Below are 17,734 nucleotides of genomic sequence, written 5' to 3'. Positions count from 1 at the left end.
TCTTGCTGAGGAAATGGGCAACACTGAAGCTGAGCAGTTTTAAGCTAGGGAAGAAGAAGCAATGATGGAGTGACACCTTGGAAAAAACAACCAACTAATCCTATGATTGTCATGTGGGATTTATCAATTGAGTAACAAACATGTGTTTGACTTCCAAAACAACAGAATGACTTTGGCCTCTGCCAAGTTGTAAAACACACACACACACACACACACACTCTCTCTCTCTTATAGAAATTCAAGACAGTAGATAGATTAATAGCTAGATAAATAGGAAAGAAAGGGAAAAAAAAAGAAAGAAAGAAAGAAAGGGGGAGTATTTTTCCTCCTTTTAACAAATTTATAAACCGTTCAACAAATTGAGTCATTTTTGGTCAGATGCCTTTTTTATGTGTAACAACTAAGAAACCACGAGGTCATCATGTGAAAAGGAAGACTCTGGCATTATATCTTCAATTGTAATTATCTTCTGTGCGTGAAGAGTGGAACAAAGTTTTTTGTATTAGTTTATTTTTGTAAAATAGTCTGCTTCAACTGATCCTAAGACATCACTTGGATGGACTACACAGAAGCTAAGAGACTGTCAGGGTAGGCCAACATCATTGCTATTGCTCTTGAAACTTTCTCTTTCTTCTGCATAAAACATTTCTACTATTTGCTCATATACTTCACAGTTTTTTGTTTAGTATGTAGGGGTCTGAATAAAATTCCCCAAACAGTTTGTTTTGTACCTATTTTCAGATGGCTGGGTTTTTTTCTTCTGAGGCTTCACAAACTCAAAACATTAATGTTTCTCATTGCAAAAGAAACTATGTTTTCTTATGTTGGTAGCTGATTATGAATGGATGTTATTTCTTTCCTGGAGAATATAAGTAGTTTAATTTTGATGATAATCCTTTAATGTTATATTGCTTCATTCTGTAGGTCAGATTTCAGTTTAGGCATAAATTATATTAAAAGGATGCTTCAGAGAGCTATGATTAGCTTCTAGGAAATTTTTAGCTGGAGAAACACACAGCAGCTTGAAAGGCTCCCTCATTAATGAACACCTTTCATGAATAGTTTTAATTTCAGGTTAGAATTTGTGATATATTTTGTTTCTGCTTGTCGGCAAGCATTCTATTTATACTATAAATTTCCCTGTGGGTTTCTAGCATGGCTCTGATATGTGAGTGAGACAGAATTCTACCAGCCATTTCTGGTGCTTTTTAACTTGAATTATGATTTGCTATCTTGGATTGTTTCTGTGCTCTGGTCATTCTCCCAAGGTGGGTAAGGGCAGCAGTGAGCCCCAGGACCCTGGGGGGAAAAGAAGGGAGTCCATTTTCTATAGCAAAAGAAATTGTAATAATTTCTTCCCACTGTGGCCTGTTTATTACAGGAATAAATACAGATAGCAGCTTTCCATGGGCCATTTGCTCTAGTTGGTAGTCCTAATTTACCTGGCACTGATTGGGTTGATGTGGGATTTCAGTGCTAAAACCTATAAAGTTCTAGATAAACCAGGACAAGCTGATCACCATAGGTAGTCCCAAATTCTGAAAGATAGCAATCCCTAATTCGGAGAATTTAGAGGTCTGACTACCATAATGGAAATGTATATATGCAAATGCAGCTCATTGGCTCCACGTTTGCCTTAAAATGACACAGGGACACCATATCTGTTCATGGCTCAGAGAGGGTTGGGGTCTCCTCCCAAAAGCCATTTTCTTCTCTTAACTGCTGCCACACTACTAAGAGGTTCATTCTTGGTGTTAAGAGTGTGGCCCTACGCACCAGGTGGGTTGCCTTTTCCTCTTTAAGGTTTTCATGGGTTTCTGAAGTAAATAATAATAATATGTCAGCCATCTAATATTTAAATAAGCTATCTTCCTTTTAATTTGTAAATAGCTTTATTAAGACATAGTTCACATACTATATAATTCGCTCATTTTAGAAATACAAATCAATAGTTTCAGTATATTCACAGAGTTTTGCAACCATCATCACAATTTAAGATTAGAACATTTTTCATCACCCCCAAAAGAAACTGTACCTATTAGCAGTCACCTCCCACTCCTCCCCCAGCCCAGCCCCTGGAAACCACTAATCTATTTTCTCTCTCTGTGGATTTGCCTATTCTGGACATTTCATACAAATGGAATTACACAATACTAGGTTTTTTTTGTGTCTGGCTTCTTTCAGTTAGCATAAGTTTTCAAGTTTTATTCATATATTAGTATTTCATTCCTTTTTATAGCTGAATAGTATTTCATTGTATGCTTTTTTTTTTTTAAAGATTTTATTCATTGTATGCTTACATTACATTTTTTTAATCCATTCATCCATTGATAGGTATTTCATTTGTTTTCTCTTTGTGACTATTATGAAAAATGGTGCTGTGAAGATTCATGTAAAAGTTTTTGTGTGAACATATGTTTTCAATTCTTTGGTTACATTCTTATGAGTAGAATTGCTGGGTCATATAATAACTCTATGGTTAGCCTTTTGAGGAACTTCCAGATTATTTTCCAAAGTGGCTGCATTATATTACATTCTTATCAAGCAGTGTGTATGAGGGTTCGAATTTCTTGACACCCTCACCAAGAATGGTTATTTTCTTATTTTTTATTTTAGGAATCCTAGGGTATAAAGTGGTACCTCATTATGGTTTTAATTTGCATTTCCCTAATGACTAATGATTTTGAGAATCCTTTCACATGCTTTTGGCCATTTGTATATCTGCTTTAGAGATATGTCTATTCAAGCTGTCTTATTTTTAGCTAAATTGAATCAAACAAAAAACAAAAATATAACACATCAGGTGAACTAAGTTTCTAGGTATAGGATGGATAGACTTAGGCCCCCTGAGCATCTCCTTTTCTGTCATTTCTGAGATAAATTAATCTTCTGACAATAGCACAAGTATCTGGCCAAGGTGATATACAGTGAAATGATAAACAGATCAAAAGTTCACCCAGCAACTCCACTCAACTTCTATGATAGGTGACATTTAGAATTCTTGCAGAACCAGTAGGATGTCAATCAACCTGGCCCTTGACCCCTCACTCATTGGTCAATCCAAGCATGTAATGCAATCTTTCCTCCAGTGGCAAGTAAGCAAGAAAGGGTTGGGGATGTCAGCTATGGGCTAGGTATTAGAAAGCAGGAGATGCCTATTGTTCATCATTGCAATCTTAGTTGGTTGCATTTGGACCTGGTAGGAATAGAGACAACTTGTTACCAGGGAGAGGCAATATTTTAAACCAGTCTTGTCCATAGTTCTTGTGATTTAGTCTTTCAGCTTAGTAGAAAGCATTATAGAATCTTAAGCCAAAAATTTATAATGTGCAATGAGGAAGTAAGAAGAGTCCTAGAATACTGACTGGTGGATGAACCCTATTGGGGGAAAACTTTAGGGTGCCTTGAGGTGGCATAAAATTATTGGGGCATATTTCAAGGGAGACAGAGGTTGTAGGGTAATTTTGGTCGTTGTTGATTCTGTCACTGACCCAGAATGTAGACTAAGAGAGGTCTTGTGAGATGCTCTCTTACCTCTCTGTTCTTGCTCAGAAAAATTTAGGGTAGGAAGGAGCTGCTTCTAGAGGAAGAGGATGTCAGGGATTGATACATCAATAGCATGAAAAGCCTTCATTTGGGGCACATAAATCCTGGAGTCCTTCATTTTGTAGCAGCCTGGAGGTTAGCAGATAAATGTCCTTTAAGAATTTCCCCTGAAGTTGAATTCTTCTGGACCAAGACAGCCTCAGCCTTGGGACAGCTCAGTAACCTCTTGTAAGAGATGGCTGGCTTTACAGTTTATCAGTATTTGTTTCCTCCCTCTTAAATACAGAGTACAGGTACCAGGAAAACAAAACTCTTTAACTGTAACAACAATAACAATTGGTTGAAAGCTTACAGCACTCCAAATGTCCCTAGTTTTCCTAGAATACTTCCCTAGTTTGCTTACCATTTCTCTGTCGATATTTGAAACCCTTAAGGAAAAGCCACCTGCATACCAGACAGTAGGATTTTGTTTCCATCTACATAGGACTTTCAGATGGTGAACTAAAGACAAATAGAACACCAGGATCTAAGATGTAGGATCTCATCCCTTCTCTTTTTGAATGTCAATTTGCAGTGTTTCTTCCTGTTTTCTGCACCAAACAAAATATTATCTATTCTTTTTTTTTTAATTTACCTAATATTAACTTTGTTAGCTATAATTCTGTGGTTTAAAGAGGAAATAAAGTTTAGGCAATAAAAATACCCGAGTTAATCTGAAACCTTAATCTATTATAATGATTCTTTTGGCATTGTACATAATACTTTGACTTAATGACCTATAATGAAATTATTAAATGAAGAGTACTTTTATTCCAACAATCTACCTTTATTCCAAGAATCTATTCTGTTCCAAGAATTTAGTAGATTCTTATTAATTTATTTTAAAAATTTACTGAGCACCTAATGTGTGCCAGGTATTTTTCTAATTGTTGGAGATAGAGCAGGAAAACAAACAAACTGGCCAATGACCTGAATAGGCCTATAGCTATTAAAGACATTGAATCAATAATTAATAACCTTCCAATTCAGAAAGCACCAGGCCCAAATGGGTTCACTGTGAATTCTACCAAACATTTAAGAAAGAAATTGTACCAATTCTACACAATCTCTTTCAAAGAATTGAAGCAGAAGGAATACTTCCTAACTCATTCTATGAAGCTAGCACTACCTTAACATCAAAACCAGACAAAGACATTACAAGGCAAAAATATTACAGACCAATATCTCTCATGAACATAAATACAAAAATTATCAACAAAATATTAACAAATCAAATCCAACACTGAATAAAAAGAATTATACAAGACAATCAAGTGGTTTTATCCTAGGTGTGCAAGGCTGGTTTGACATTAAAAATCAATTAATGTAATCCACCACATCAGCAAGCAAAGGAGAAAAATCACATGATTATATTAACAGATACAGAAAGAGCATTTGACAAAATCAACATTGATTCATGATAAAAAAAATTCTCAACAATCTAGGAATAGAGGGAAACTTCCTCAACTTGATTAAGACCATCAACAAAAAACCAGCTAAATCATACTTGATATTGAGAAACTTGAAACTTTCTGTCCAAGATTGTGAACAAAGCAAGGATATCCCCTTTCACCACTACTTTTCAATATCATACTGAAAGTCCTAGCTAACACAACAAGACAAGGGGGAAAAAAGGTATATAATTTGGGAAGGAAGAGATAAAACTGTCTCTGTTCACAGATGACATGATTGTTTATGTAGAAAGTTTGAAAGAATTGACCAAAAAACACATCTAATAAGCAATGATAGCAAGATCACAGGATACAAGGTTAATATACAAAAGTCAATCACGTTCCTATATGCCAGCAATGAACAAATGGAATTGGAAATTAAAAACATTATTATTTACATTAGCACCCCCCCAAAAGCAAATACTTAGGTAAAAATTTAACAAAATATGTACATGATCTATATGAGGGAGACTAAAAATCTCTGATGAATGAAATCAAAGAAGAACTAAATTAACAGAAAGATATTCCATGTTCATGGATAGGAAGACTCAATATTGTCAAGATGTCAGTTCGTCCCACCTTGACCTATAGATTCAGGGCAATATCAACAAAATCCCAAGAAGTTGTTTTATGGGTATCAGAAACTTATTCCAAAGTTTATATACAGAACAAAAGACCCAGAATGGCCAACACAATACTGAAAGAGAGCCTAAGTGGAGGACTGACATTACCTGACTTCAAGGCTTTCTCGAAAGCTACGGTAATCAAGACAGTGTAGTATTGGTGAAAGAACAAATAGATGAGTGGAATAGAATAGAGGGGCCAGAAGTAGATCCACAAAAATATAGTCAACTATTCTTTGACAAAGGAGCAGAGGCAATATGATAGACAAAAGATAGTCTTTTCAACCAATGGTGCTGGAACAACTGGACATCCACATGGAAAACAATGAATCAGACACAGAACTTATACCCTTCACAAAAATTAACTCAAAACAGATCACAGATCTAAATGTAAAATGTGAAACTATAAAACTCTACAAGATAACATAAGAGAAAATCTTGGTGATGAATTTTTAGGTATGACACCAAAAGCATGATCCATGAAAGAAATAATCGATAAGCTGTACTTCATTTAAATTAAAAACTTCTGCTCTGTGAGAGACACTGTCAAGGGAATGAAAAGACAAACCACAGACCAGGAGAAAATATTTACAAAAGACACATCTGATAAAGGACTATTATCCAAAATATACAAAGAACTCTTAAAACTCAATAAGAAAAAACAAGCTGATAAAATAAATTGACCCTAACAGATAACTCAGTAAAGAATAGTTACAGGTGGCTAGTAAACATATGAAAAGATGCTTCACATCATAAATCATCAGGGAAATACGAATTAAAACAATAAAATATCACTACACACCTGTTAGAATGGCCAAAATTTGGAACACTGGCAATACCAAATGCTGGTGAGGATGTGGAGCAATAGAACTCTCATTTATTGCTGGTGGGAATGCAAAAATTGTAGTCACTTTGGAAGACAGTTTGGTGGTTTCTTATAAAATTAAATATATACTTACCATTTGATCCAGCCATCATGCTCCTTGGTATTTACTCAAAGGAGCTGAAAATTTATGTCTACACAAAAACCTGCACATGAATATTTTTGGCAGCTTTACTCATAATTGCCAAAACTTGGAGCAGCCAGGATCCTCCAGAAGGTGAGTGGATAAATAAACTGTGGTACATCCAGACAATATTATATTATTCAGCACTGCAAAGAAATGAGCTTCCAAACCATGAAAAGGGAGAAACCTTAAATACATATTACCGCTTGAGGGCGCCTGGGTGGCTCAGTTGGTTGGGCGACTGCCTTCGGCTCAGGTCATGATCCTGGAGTCCCGGAATCGAGTTCCGCATCGGGCTCCCTGCTCGGCGGGAGCCTGCGTCTCCCTCTGACCCTCCTCCCTCTCATGCTCTCTGTCTCTCATTCTCTCTGTCTCAAATAAATAAATAAATAAAATCTTTAAAAAAAAAATACATATTACTGCTTGAAAGAAGTCAATCTGAAAAGTCTACATACTATATGATTCCAAGGATGTGACATTCTGGAAAAGGCAAAACTATGGATCAATAAAGAGATCCCTTGTTGCCGGGGGTCGAGGGGAGGAAAGGAGGAATAAGCCAGGCATAGAGGATTTTTAGGACAATGAAACTACTCTGTATGATACTACAGTGGTGAATACATGTCATTATAAACTTGTCCAAATGCATAGAATGAACAACACCAAGAGTGAACCCTAAGGTAAACTATGGACTCCGGGTCTCATGTACCACTGGTAAGGAACGTTGACAATGGGGGAGGCTCACGGGAGTAGAGGCTCAATTTTGCTGTGAACCTAAAACTGCTCTGAAAAATAAAGTCTATTAAAAACAAAAGAACAAAACCACAGGCCAAACCCTTGCCCTTGTGACACTAACTGTCAGGAGCTCTGCTGAGCTGGGAGAGAAAGAAAAGGGTCAGCGTAGCTGTTTAAAGCAACAAGCCAAAAATCAGAGTTGAGCCTTCAAATCCCTTACTGTGATGGAGTAAGCAAGAATCTAAAGCTGGAGAAAGGGCAGACTCCCTCCTGTTTCATTTCCCTCACTAAATGGCACACCAGTGAGGATCTTTGATGGGTTCATGGATTCTGGGATTGAAGCAGGGGTTGGGGAGATGGGGAGAAGTTGGCAAGGTGGGGGAGGGCTAGGAGTGAAACAGTACTGCGTACTGAGTCAGAGTGGGGAAAAGTGTCTTCAAGGTTACCCTCTCCTCCCCACTCCCACCTCCATAAGGAGGACTCAGCAGAAGCCCCTTGAAGCTCTGTGCCCAAGGCCTCGCAGAGAGAAAGCCAAGAATGATGGTCCAGAGCTAGAAGTGCAGATCTGTGAAAAAGCATGTCTGGCCAGGGGCCCTGGGTCCCTGCCTGCACCTCCCTTCCGAGACCCCGATGCACTGGCTGTGAACCAAGTCTGCTGCAGGAATAGCAGCTTTTTCCCTGTGAGCCTGTCAGGTTGGAGCCTTTGAAATCGCCTCTGGTCAGGCCTGAAAAATCACCCATAGGTTTTGAACCAGGACAGTCACATTCTAGACGGTTATAAGGATGAGCCTGTAAAGCAGGTGCTCTACCACATAGGGGTAAGTGCTAACTTACTAAATAAATAAAGCAGGGGAGGCAGATTGGAAATACCTGAGAGTTTGGGGGTGGGGGTGTGAGAGCAATTTTAGACAAGGGAAGGCAAAGGAGGCCTTGTAAAAAGGTGGCATGGTGTTATAGACTTCGGAATGAGCCTTGCAGAAACCCAGAAGAAGAGCAGGTCATGCAGAGGGAGCAGCAGGTACCAATTGCCGGAGCCAGGACGGAAGTCCTTGTGTGGTATTGGAGGAGGCCCATTTGTCTGGAGTGGAGGGACCAAAGCAAGGGGAGCAGGGGATGGGTGATGGGAGTGAGAGCTAAGGAGGGACCAGTCCCATGGGGTCTTGTAGCCTCTGACTGGGGATTTGGATTTTTTCTCTGAGTGAGAGGAGAAGCCACCGGGATTTATTTATTTATTTATTTTTAAAAGTAATCTCTACGCCCAACGTGGGGCTCAAACTCATGACCCAGAGATGAAGAGTCACACCGGAGACCACATGCTCTACCTACTGAGCTAGCCAGGCGCCCCCGACTGGGGATCTTGAACAGAGGAATGACATGATTTGGCCCTAGCTACCCTGTTGAGAAGGGCTTTAGGAGAGAGGAGGAGATGGTAAGGGCAGAAGCAGGGGGACCTGTTAGGAGGTTACTGTCATCATCTGGGAAAGAGATGACTGATGTTGGCTTGGACCAGGGTGGGGGACTGGAAGAAGGGAGAAGTGGTTAGGTATGGGATGTATTTTTAACACAATGCTCCCATTGTATCTATTCTAAACACACCTTTTAAGATACCTGAAATCAGAATGCATCTTACAATGGGGTAGCATCTCCTGATTGCTGTCAGCCGAGTGGCAATCATGATGCAGCTGTTCAGTTAGATAAAACCCTCCAGTGACAAGTTCTGGTAATTGCCAGCATCAATCCACAGGTATAGATGTAGTGTGACAATTTCTGATTTTAGGTGACTAAATTTCAAAGTTCAATATCTTTGCTCAGAAACACACCATACGTGTGGCTTCTCCACTTTATTTCTGGCCCTCCTCCTTTTGTACCTGGACATTAACTTCGTCCAGTTTTCTCCAGGCTTCCAGTCTCTTACATCCAGTGAGCATCACAGATTGGTGCCAGGCTTATCTCCCTGAAAACCAAAGCTGATCATGTCTCTCGGCGCCTGTGTCTTGGATGCTCTATGGTGCTTACAGAATCCGTTCCAAACTCTTCATCTTCATAGAGGACCCTCCCAATCTTCTCCCACCTATTTCTCCAACTTTATTTCCTGCCACTCCCTAACTTGTACTTCCTCCATAAGCTATGCTGGAACTCTGTTTCCCGTGCAGCCAGAACCTCGTCCCAAATGTCCCACTTGCACCTCTTCCCTCTGCCTTTCTCCCAACTGCAGCTCATCCTTCAAGCTCCAGCTCTAAGCAGACTTAGTTATTCATCTTCTCACAAAACATGGCACCTGGAAATTCTAGTCATCTGCTCACCCATCTATCTCCTCCAGGAGGTTGTGAGTTGGGGACCTCATTCATTTTTGCCACACAAAATCCCCTAACACAGCAATACACTTGGCACAGAACAAGTATGCAGTATTTGTAAGAGTCTTTATTATAGTGCATTTGACCAAAACCATAGTAGACAATGATAGAACCTACCTCATAAAGATGTTTTAGGAGTTTTGAGGATTTTGTAAGATAATGCATACCCCAGGTACAAAGAACAGTGCTTGGTACATAAGTGCTCAATAAATATTTGCTCTTCTCAGAGTTTGTATTGCATTGTGAATAATATTACTATTATGTTTTAATTATCATAATGCACTTTTAACCTCATCTGAAAAGTATAACATCTATTTTCAAGCCTCAGAATGGGATTTGTCCCATCACAGAAACTTCTGGTGTGTTCAATGAAAAAGAAAAAAAGCAGTGAAAAGAGGAGGTAATCCCATTTAATTTCTCTCTTGGTGACAAAGTGCTAGAATCTATGATTATTTGAACATTCTAAATATAGAGCACTGATGACCCAAAAGCTCTTCTCAAATTTCATTTTTTTTCTAATAGCTTCTGAAAAAACACTCCCAGGAGTGTCAACTCGTAATGTCAATTTACGTAGTTGATGTGATTTACAGCAACATATTGAATTTTATCTCATTGACTTTATCTCACAAGTGTCTACTCATGTCCAGCCTGCTCTGGTCATGATAAATACATCATCCAATTACTACTTTAGTCTGTTTGCTAATATGGAAATAAGCAATTTAATGCATTGGTAAAGTCACAAAAGCAGACATCATTGGGCCTCTGTTAACTCTGACTAATATGCATGACTCTGAACAATACTTTGATGTGCGCTTCCTTCTATGACTTAGGAGTTCTCTTGATTGCTAAATTGACGCTGATGAATTTTAATACATGATTATTAAATTCCTCTAAGGCTTTTAAATAAAAGTCTCCAATAAATTCATCTTGATTGGTGCACTATTGTTCTTGATATTTATAATGGCTCCCGCTTTGCTCTTTTTCTTATTTGAGATGTTGAGAAACTGTAGAGTTTATTGAGTAAGTGGGAGTCTATACATGCATAATTTTCAAATTAGCGTGATCAACATGAGATGTAAAATACACTTGGGGAATACATTTTTAATCTCCCCCTTCCTCCCTTTCCTTCTTACAGATAACCTTGATTCAATGCTTCATGGGAAATAGAAGCAAACAGGTACTTTCTCCTCTTCCTCCCACTCTGCAGCCTCTTGAATCAGGACCCACTCTCCGTCTTTCATCTGCTACTAGGAGGAAACATCCCTTCTCCTTGCTAATGTCAACCCTTCTCTTGAGTTCTGGATCTCATCCTCTTTCACCTTCTCTAGCACTTTTCTCCTACAAATAGACCCCTCTCTCCTGCATTATTATTATTCTTTTTTAAAGATTTTATTTATTTATTTGACAGAGAGACACAGCAAGAAAGGAAACACAAGCAGGGAGAGCGGGAGAGGGAGAAGCAGGCTTCCCCGTGGAACAGGGAGCCTGATGCGGGGCTCGATCCCAGGACCCTGGGATCATGACCTGAGCCAAAGGCAGAGGCTTAACGACTGAGCCACCCAGGTGCCCCTCTCTCCTGCATTATTGATTTCCCTCTCTTTGGGTTTGTTCCCATCAGTCAACAAAGTGACTCTTGACCCCCCTTTCCTGTCTAGCTGCTGCCCCATTCTCCTGCTCCCTCACAGCAAAACTTCTCAAATGAAAGCCCTCCCCCCATTACATCACCTACTTTCTTTCCTCAATCCATTTCAGTTAGATCTTTGTCCTCCTCTCTACATCTGAAACTGCATCAGTGGCCTCCATGTCACCAAATGCAATGGTCAGTTTTTGCCTTCATCCAACTCAGAATCTTAGTGGCATGTCTCCCAACTGTCCACGCTCTTCTTGAAACTCTCTTTTTTGGGGCTTTGATGATAACCTGCTCCCCTGATGTTCTTTTTATTTTACTGCCTATTGACTGTGGGCTGGTAACTCCCAAACATATATATTCGGGGCACCTGGGTGGCTCAGTCAATTAAGCTTTTGCCTTCAGCTCAGGTCATGATCTCAGGGTCCTGGGATTGAGCCCCACATCAGACTCCCTGCTCAGTGGGCAGTCTGCTTCTCCCTCTCCCTCTGCCTGTCACTCCCCCTGCTTGTACTCTCTCTCTCTGTCAAATAAATAAAAATCTTAAAAAAAACCCCACAAAAAAACAAGAAATACATATATTCAGATCTGACCCTTCCCAGGATCCCAACTTATATATCTAAATACAATTTGGCATCTCCACTTGAATGTTTAATGAACATCTCATACCTAATTGTTTATTATGATCACATTTCCATGTAAATATATACATTTAGAATCCTTCTGCTGTTCACTCTGCCCAATATTCTCTTCCCTCAACCTTTCCCTTTATTTCCTGTCCTTTCTCCTAAACCAGTGTCCAGTAGAATTGGTCCCTGGGTGATTCCGTAGCACCCAGTAGTTCTCTTTTTAGTAATTAGCACACTTACAGTCAATTACTTAAATGTATTATTATCTGTTTAATGTGAATCTTACCCCTTTAGTCTCTAAGATTCTTCAAGCCAGAGATTTTCTGTGTTGTTTAGTGTATTTTGAGTGCTCAACACAGTGTCTTGCACATATTAGGAGCTCAATAAATATATTAATTTTTTTACCTTTGTATTTCTATGTTATTTCCTTTTTTTCACCATTATAAGTAATTCTACAATCAACATTCATATTGCTAAACATTTGGCATGTCTTTAATCCCATTTTCAGAACAATCCCTAGAAATAGAATCACTGGTTATACTGATACACATTTTCAAGTCTTTTGTTATAGTGTGGTAGTCTGCAAAATGGCCACCATTAACTTCTTCCCTCTATGAGCAAGCCACTCATTCATTAAAAGGTAATGACTCCTTCCCTTATCTTTGAATGATTTGCTTTGACCTTCAGAATGTGATAAAAGTAGGATCACCAGAAAAAAATAAAAGATGCCCAGTAAAACTAGAATGTCAACTACACAGAAAAAAATGGGATATACTCATACTAAAATTATTTGTTATTTATTTGATACTCAAATTTAACTGGGCATCCTGTTTTTTATTTGCAAAATCTGGCAACACTAGGTAAGTATAATGATACTACACTAGGTTGGTATAATGATGCTATTCCAGTTTTAGGCCTAGCCTTTAAGAAACCTGACAGTTTCTGCTTTTGCCCTCTGGAAGTCAGCTACCATGCCATAAAGAACTTTGGGCCAGACTCCTAAATGAAGAGGTCAGCCAGAAAAGTCTAGGAGGATGAGATGTCATTTTGGATGTTCTAGCCCCAGCTGGGTCCCCAGTCCTGGGAGAGTAGGATCTAACAGCATGTGTCCAGGTAGATTTCAGAACTACTGTCTCCCTGTTGTTGAATGGGAGTGTCTATTGTAGGTTTCCTGTCCCTTTTTCACCTTTGTGTGCCTGGTGGGGGGTGGTATGGATGGGGGTGGGCAGCCAAGGAGGGGGTAGAATGAGGGAGAATTGGGGAGGGGCAAAAAACAGTGCACAGTTCTCCAGATCCAGAGTTGCTGCACCCATATCTGGACATGATGCAGATCATGAAATATTGAGCTTTGAGTCTGATGCTTTCGTGGGATGAGATTTTGAGGGATCTCGGAAGGTGGTGAGTTGTTTTTGTTTTGTTTCTGCACGTGGAAAGGATAGAAGTAATTTGTGATCAGAGGGCAGACTGTGGTGGATTACATATAACCACAGATTCTTTGCCACTTCTCTGATTAAGAGGTGGAGTCTGTTTCCCCTTCCACAGGGACCCTGGAATGGCCTGGTGATTTACCCGAATAAAATAATTTACCTAAAGAATGTGGTGATGTGAAGTTACGTGACTTTCAGGAAATAGCGTTCTGGAAAATCAGCTCTGAAAACTTTTTCTGAAAGCCCTGATTTATAGCATTTGCCAGTTTCTGTGATGTTAATATTGCCATGCTGACTGATTTCAAGCTACCAGTGGGAGATCACTGAACATGGAGCTGGAAAGAGATCTGCATCACCAGCTTTTAGAAGCCGGTGGCGGTAGGTCCTGGTGAACCACTGCTGCCAGACCTAGGCGTTGAGAGGTCTGTCAGCTTCCATTTTTGCTTTCTTGGCATCCAGCTGACATGAAGGATCCTTGGGCTCGTGTCCTGAATGATGAGGGGCACATGGAGAAGAAAGGAAGCCTAGAGCATTCCAGCTGAGTGCAGCTGCTTGAGTAGAGCTGGACAACATTACGTAGTGAGTGAGACCTTGTAGCCAACTCAGAGAAATGTGAGAAACAATACACTGGTGTGGATTTAAGCAACTATATTTTGGAAAGGCTTATTAGTCAGCAGTAGGTAACTGCCATATTGCCAAGTTGCCATAAAAAAGTTGTTTCATTAGTCCTGTTAGCAATGTATGCAAGTGCCTTGCTCTTTACACATTAGCCCACACTCTACATGAATATTACCGGGTTTATAAGTTAGGAAAAAAGTACACTGCCATTTAGTTTGCATTCTTTGAAAATGAGTTTGAATATTTTTCAAATGCTTATTGGCCATAAACTGACTCTGCCCATTTTTCTTTCCATTTTTAAGGGCTCTTTATATTTAAATAATAGTAACAGCAAATGGGGAATATTTTGCTGGGTATGTGGCTACATAGTTTGCTCGGAGGCTCTTGCAGTAAAAGTTTAACCTATTTATACAAGAAATAGTGCCTGACTAGACAATTTTCTGAGTGTTTCTTGTAACACAAGCATATCTAGTTTTTGGCTTGTATGCTTGTTTTTAGTATTCCTTAAATTATTCTAATATTTTCTCTGGATTTTCTTACTAGTGATTTTCTTCAAATGAAAATTTCCGCTGAAACCCAGTACAACACATTCCGCCCCTTCCCCTCACCATTCTAGAGTGAACCTACTGCTTGGGCTACTGCAGTGGGTTAAGTCTTCAACCATCCTTGGGTTAAACCTTGTGGAAAGTCTTTGGATAAACTGCAGTTATATTTCATACCAATTTTAATCTCACAAATTTAAAAGAACATGACACAAAGATGTTATTAGGTTTTTTTAAAGATTTTATTTATTTATTCAAGAGAGAGAGGGAGAGAGCATGTGGGGGTATGGGGGGCAGAGGGAAAGGGAGAAGCAGACTCCTTGGTGAGCAGGGAACCCCATGCCATGGATCCCAGGACTCTGGGATCACAACCCGAGCCGAAGGCAGACACTTAACAGGCTGAAACACCCAGGCACTCCAAAAATGTTACTAGTTTGCACAAATTTCAAACACAGTTGGTCCTTGAACTGTATTTGCTGACCCCAACCTCTGCAGTTGAAAATCCCCTTAGAAATTTTGAGTCCCCCAAAACTTACTAATAGCCAGCCCACTGTTGGCCAGAAGCTTTACTGATAACATAGTCAATTAACACAGATTTTGTATGTTATACGTATTATATACTTACAATAAAGTAAGCTAGAGAAAAGAAAATGTTATTAAGAAAATCATAAGAAAGAGAAAATACATTTACAATGCTGTACTGTATTTACTTTCAAAAATCTACATATAGGGACACCTGGGTGGCTCAGTCGGTTAAGTGTCCAACTCTTGATTTTTGGCTCAGGTCATGATCACAAGGTCATGGGATCGAGCCCCTCATCAGGCTCTGGCTGGGTATGGAGCCTGCTTGGGATTCTCTCTCTTTCTAGCTTCCTCTGCACTCAGCAGCCCCCCCGAACCCCACTGTCTCTCTCTCTCTGTCTCCCCCACCGCGTATAAGTGGACCCATGTGGTTCAAACCCGTGTTGTTCAAGGGTCAACTGTAATGTGAATCCTTCCAAAACTAAAATGTACTTTTATTGGATTGGATTTTGGAATAAAAAAATGTGAAATATGAATAAAGTCTTGAATTCAGTTAATAGTACTCATGTTGGCTTCTTAGCTTAGGCAAATGTACCATGGTAACATTTAACAATAGGGGAAACTGGGTGAGAGGTATGTGGAAAGTGTATACATTATTTTTGTAAAGCTTTTCTGTACATTTTTTGAAGTATTTGTTTAAGTGCCTAAAAATTAGCTCTAAGATACACTGTATAATGTTATAAGCTTATGTATTCTGAGAATGCTAATCCTTACATTATATTGATTTATTCTGGGGAATAATCTGTTTAGAATTATGCAAGTTTTGAATTATGTGAGGTTTTTAGTATCTTATCCCATGAATATAATTCACTACCATGTGAATTATATATTTACATCTTATTTTGTAAACTGAAATAGGAAAAATTGAAGATTTAAGCCTGAATTATAAGCTAAAAGAAATCCATCCTCCCAATAAAAATCAAAAAACAAAACTAAAACTCCTCTTTCCCAGTTTTTTACATCAGAATTGTGGCAATAAAGCCTTACATCCATGTACTTTGGACAAGTACATGATGATCAAAGACCTGAATTTAAGTGTGGAATCTGGAAACCAGGTACCCAGGTAGGGCTCCGTCTGATTCTATGAGGTAGAAATGTGAGCACAGGCATCCAAATCTTGCAGGCACAGTCATAAATCTTTATGAGAAGTTTGGCTTTTGCCCATGGCATTGGTAGGATCCACTCCCCTCCTCCACACTCACTTTGTGTTTTACATCACAGCGGTGTCTTGGGAGTGGTGTGGGGGGGTGTTTGTCATCATTTCACATTCCTCTGTAGGTTTCTTTGTAGATAAAATGTATCTTTTTGGGGCGCCTGGGTGGCTCAGTCGTTAAGCGTCTGCCTTTGGCTCAGGTCATGACCCCAGGGTTCTGGGATCAAGCCCCGCATCGGGCTCCCTGCTCCACGGGAAGCCTGCTTCTCCCTCTCCCACTCCCCCTGCTTGTGTTCCCTCTCTTGCTGTGTCTCTCTCTGTCAAATAAATAAATAAAATCTTTAAAAAAAATGTATCTTTTTATAGACTTCACACTTGTAAAAGAAATTCCAATCATTTAAATTCAAGATGTTTCAGGGTTTAGTTTTTACTGTTTACCTTTCTATTTAGAGTATCTCTTGAAATTGTATAACACACTCCCCTATACCTCATTTCTTGTAATAGCATCTCTCTGATATTAAGTGGCCTTTGGATAGAGTGTAAATTTCACACTAATCTGAATGAACAAATTTGAAACAGTGAGCAATAAAATATTACTGAAGTCTTACTTTTATACATGTATGTTGAAATAATATGAGTACCCCACACTAAAAATTGTTTATTGTATATTAAAGAGTAACTTTGATGTAAGGAATGCATTACAATGGCCTAGGTTTATGTGTACTGAGACTGTTATTTCTTACATTTATTCTTTTTTTTTTTTTTGGACATTACATTTATTCTTAAGGGAGATGTCTGGATGTCTTATGAATGTTTTGAGTTATGTGAAGTTTTCAGGAGCTATTCTTAGCGTGGCTCTCCAGTGGCTTGGATGATCCAACTCTCTACTGTGAATCTGTTTTATTATTATTGCTGATGTGATTGCTAATGATAAAAGTTATTGGTTGCTTAATTCTAGGCCACGTGTATTATTCCATTATCTATGGGACAGGCAGTTATTATTAATATCATGTCCATTTTGTAAATGAAAAAATCTCATGCTTGCCAAATTTAAGTAACTCGTGTCCAAGGGAGTATCTTTGGATTTAGGGCTGGAATGAAGATTTCTTTCTCTGTTAGTTCCAGGATTTTTGCTGACCAATTTAGTATAAAATATTTACCGCACTTGCCTCTGTTAGTTCAGCCCTGTGGAAAGGTAGGTAGGTCTTTGTTTCTGTGATCTTATAACTTTAAGTTTGGATCTGCTTCTTCTTAGGCCACTCGTCTGCCTCTTTGGAAGGCAGCCACCACTTTACCTCTGAAATTGTTCAAGACTGAAGAAGCTGTTTCACCTATTTTGTTGACTTACTTTTTTTTGCTTCCTTCTTTTCATGTGTGGCTTTTTTCACATCTGTTGAAATCACT

At 39.0% G+C, this 17,734-nt stretch overlaps 1 long non-coding RNA gene across 1 annotated transcript; it reads left to right on the top strand.

Annotated features, from left to right (window-relative positions):
- The first annotated feature begins 237 nt into the window (after positions 1-237).
- LOC145720805 (uncharacterized) lies at positions 238-16,465 on the top strand. The gene is made up of 3 exons (XR_014144017.1): positions 238-588; positions 10,888-10,929; positions 13,551-16,465. It is a non-coding gene; the product is annotated as an uncharacterized LOC145720805 (long non-coding RNA).
- Positions 16,466-17,734: the final 1,269 nt, after the last annotated feature.

Source organism: Leptonychotes weddellii, chromosome 3 (assembly GCF_054177405.1).
Source record: "Leptonychotes weddellii isolate Sample4059 chromosome 3, ASM5417740v2, whole genome shotgun sequence".
Taxonomy (NCBI): Eukaryota; Metazoa; Chordata; class Mammalia; order Carnivora; family Phocidae; genus Leptonychotes; species Leptonychotes weddellii.
Note: the sequence above shows the minus strand (reverse complement) of the source record. Positions and strands in the feature narration are given on the sequence as shown.